The following is a 4266-nucleotide window of genomic DNA, read 5'->3' as shown; positions in this document are numbered from 1 at the left end:
GATGGTAGCCTATAAAGCGAATTATTAAAGAACACTCAAATCTGTAATTCCTAACCCACACCTGGGGTGTCCCCGAGTTTGCAGACAGAAGTGTGGCCCCCACAGCCAGCACAGGCGCCAGCAGAGGGCCACGCGCCCATGTTCAGGAAGAACACTTCATTTTCCACCAGAGCTTTAATTTACCATGGATTTCAATGGCTACTATTGTTATTTTTATCGTTATAACTTTAGCTTTGTTTTATCATTTCACATTAGTTTAATATGGGTTGTTTGTATACACAGGGATGAAAATTTTGTCAGCTTTTTGGAACGATAATTTTTCAAAAACTAAACTTAGTTTAGTTTTGGAAACCAGTATCATAAATGAAACCAGTATCATAAATCATCTCCAACTTTACTGCTAAACACATGCACAGAACCCCTCCGAAATGTAGGGGTACAATGAGGTAGAGACGTCTCATTTATTGGCATGTGCTGACTCCCAGTATATGAAATTTAACTAACTTGCAACACACTATCAAGGTATGTGTAACAAAATTACCCAGCTATTTTTAAGTTTATGGGGCACTCTTACATAATACAAAATGACAAGTAAAAGTACAAAACGTTTCTTAAAAGATTTATCTCTGCTGCTGACAAATTTACTGGAACTGGCTCATTTAATTTCTTCCCAATTCTTTGATAATGTTGAGCAATTTTTCCAGGGGAAAGAACCGCCCCCCCACCTCAAGATGTTCAAAGGTACAGAACCTTGCCACTAACAGTGATCTAAAGCCTTTTAATTGTAAATAGTGACAAAGTCCACATCTTCCTTCCTTTCTTCCCAAGGCCCTGTTGAAAGGTCAGAAGAGGTACTGTCTGGTCATGAAGCAGTCGTAATAGTACTGAAAAATTACCAAGGGGGCTTGCGGCCCAGGAAGCTGGGGCAGGCTGTCATGGCAGAAAGCAGGCGGACCCAGGCTGACTCACGGGAGCGGAAGGAGCCGCGGGCAAGACAGCAGGGCAGGGCTTCCCAAGAGCAAGGAGCCAAGGGCAGGGCTGTGACTCCCGGGCCACAACTTGAGAATACTCTCCAAAGACAGTCTGAGGTTTCCAAGGCGGGAGGGGGGGCGGGGGGGCGGGCCCAAGTATGGTCACTTGGACCTGGAAGAGAAGTGGATCAGGGCGAAGAGTAATTCTAAGTCAAATAATCAGCACTGGAGGCCAGGGGCAGGGAGAGAAGGAGAGAGCAGGAGAGATCTACCTGCAAAAGCACGAGGACAGAGCTGCCACGTGACTTCTCACTAGCAACACCAGACTCTGGAAAACACTAGAGCATACTTTCTGAGTTCCAAAGGAAAATTGTATGAACCGAGAATTCTAGACCCAGTCAAATTACCAATCAAGTAGGGAACAAATAAACCACATGTCTGAACACTGCATGCAGAAGCCCAAGAAGTCTCTCAGCCATGCGTTCCATAAAGAAGTGGATTAAGCTGGGGTGAGGTGAGAGACTAGCACTGACATGCGTACACTACCACACGTAAAATAGTTGGCTGGTGGGAAGCAGCGGCACAGCACAGCGAGATGGGCTCGGTGCTTTGCGATGACCTAGAGGGGTGGGATGGGGAGGGTGGGAGGGAGGCTTAAGAGGGAGGTATATATACACTACCGAATGTAAAATAATTAGCTAGTGGGAAGCAGCAGCATAGCACAGGGAGATCAGCTTGGTGCTTTGCGGTGACCTAGAGGGGTGGGATAGGGAGGGTGGGAGGGAGGCTTAAGAGGGAGGGGATATGGGGACATGTGTATGCGTATGGCTGATTCACTGTGTTGTGCAGCAGAAACTAACACGGTATTGTGAAGCAATTATACCCCAATAAAGATCTATTCAAAAAAAAAAAAAAAGAAGTGGGCTTCCCTGGTGGCGCAGCGGTTCCACAGCGGTGAGAGGCCCGCGTACCGCAAAAAAAAAAAAAAAAAGAAGTGGATTAAGGAGGTGCTCCAGCCAAACAAAAACGGAATTTAAGAAAGGAACATCATGGGATGTGAGAAAGCACAGCAGCTGAAGCAGCCAGAGGCAGCACCGAAGCCCGAAAGGAAATCAGGAGGCTCTGTCTGCACATCCTCTTTCCTGGGCAAGAGCTTTGTGACGCAGAATTACGTTTTCTGCCTTCTGCAGCCAGGCTATTTGGCTCTGCAGTAAAATATATTTATATTATCATAATACTATACACTTCGCTTTCCTTACGTTAACATTTCTGGACTAAAGCTGTAGAAAAAGCACAGAAAGCCGAATGATAGATGAGAAACAGACTACAAATGTTTTAAGTTTTGTCAATGTAAATCTAAAAATATAACCCATAAAGCCAAGAACTAGAGAGGCACTGCTTGCTGGCTCCCCCCGTGAACAGAAGTGAGACAGAGTGACGGGGTAAAGATAAGAAGGACGTGGAAGCAGAGGGCGAAGACGCAACTGTCCACCTCTGGGGAGAGCAGAGAGGAAGAAGGGACGCGTAACTTCATCCTCGCTCAAAGGCTGGGCCGCGTGTAAGAAGATCGACATTTAGTTAAAAATACCTTTAAACACCTGTTAAAGCACCAGAGTTCTTTTACAAATCGAGTATACTTTTATACCACGTGCAGATGTCACTTCAGGTTTTTTTTTGAAACAGTTAAACGAAAGGACACCCTTATCCATCAGGGTGTATTAAACAACTGCAGTGCATCTGCAGGACAGAATAATAAGCTCTCCTTGTAACAAGTGAAGTAGTTACGAGCACTACATTAGTTACATAAAATTGAATGCTTTTAAAACTATTTTTACCATGAAAGCAAAAAGATAAACTGTGTCAGTCCTAAGAAGAGGGAGGCACCTCTGTACTAACACATCCCTGGTGTAATGATGAAGGCATACGACAGAATGGTGCAGAGACTAGACCAGGATTTCACGGAGACCCTCCACATACGCATCACACGTATATGCTAAGTATGTACACATATCCCATGTGTGCAACGGAAGTGCCGCGCACGTCACAGAAATGCCACATACAGAAAAACCCCCCACGTCTACGATGGAAGAGTCACACACAGCACAGAAGTCGGGGCCGACAAGCGCTGTTTAGTTGCCTCCTTCCGCATTTCTCCTGCGTGTCCCCGCCACACACACTTTCACACGGCCAACACGGCGGCCCGGAGGGCGAGCAGTTGTTGCGGGAAGACGCCACGGCGCTTGGAGACGACCTCCCTGGAAACTCGAAAGGGCAGCGGGCAAACCGTCCTGGGAGAAGAACGCGGCCAGAAGCAGCGCCACATCGAGGCCGCGGCCTCTCTGCTGTGCCCCGTCCTTAGAGGAAGAAATCCCAGAGGCATAATGCTGTCCACTCCACAGGGGCTCATAAGAGCAGGGACAGAAAACACCTTCAGTGAAGCCCTTACGAAACGTTGTTATACACTGAAAACGAAAATATAAACCATTTCTCCAGTTGTTGCTGTTAATTTGTACCACATCTTGCTCCAGTGATCTAAGAGGCCCACAGAAATACAAGGAAGAGCAACAGCCTATCAACTGTGTTTCGGGAAAAAATAAAACAGATACAAAAGAAGCTCAAAGGACACGGACAAATGTTAGTAGCAACAGCTGCTGTTAGGCAATGGGGTTAACGTGCCTCCTTCTTCCCAGCTCTGCAGCTCTGCAAAGTACGCAGAGTCCACAATGAGCATATTCTGTTTTTGAATAAAATATAAAATCTCACGTAAAAGAAACTCAGAAATGGAAGAAGTGTTCTTCAAAGACAGCAGTTGAGGCAAAGGGACAGTGGCCGCCCGAGAGCACAGACACCGGTCCCGCCAGCCCCCGCCCTCGGACGAGGCCAAGTCTCAGTCTGACCCTGTTTCTACGACAAAACTGGCTCAGACAGGCAGCTGTTCCTGTGCTGAACTGGGAGAAGCCTCGTCCTGGGGACACCCTCACCAGCATCTCTCCCCCCAGTATCCACCCTCACGCAAAAGGGCTGAGTCCCCACGGTAAGAATGCAGAGCACGGGTCCTCGCATAAAGAGGTGACAATGGGGAAGTCATTTAGTTAACAGATACGTGTCTCCTCCGCTTCTGGCTTTGCAGAAAATGACAAAATAAATTCCCTTAATGGGTAAGTCTGCGTCCCTAATACTTAGGTCAGGGGACGCCCTTGCCCCGGAGTTCGGGTGAGGCACTAGCCGCCCCGGACGAGGCCACGGCTCTGGGCTCAGGCCCAAGACATATGTGCTACACGGCAGCACCGCAGAC

This window comes from Physeter macrocephalus, chromosome 8, assembly GCF_002837175.3.
Source record: "Physeter macrocephalus isolate SW-GA chromosome 8, ASM283717v5, whole genome shotgun sequence".
Lineage (NCBI taxonomy): Eukaryota > Metazoa > Chordata > Mammalia > Artiodactyla > Physeteridae > Physeter > Physeter macrocephalus.
The sequence above is the reverse complement of the archived record's forward strand: the minus strand, read 5'-3'. Positions refer to the sequence as shown.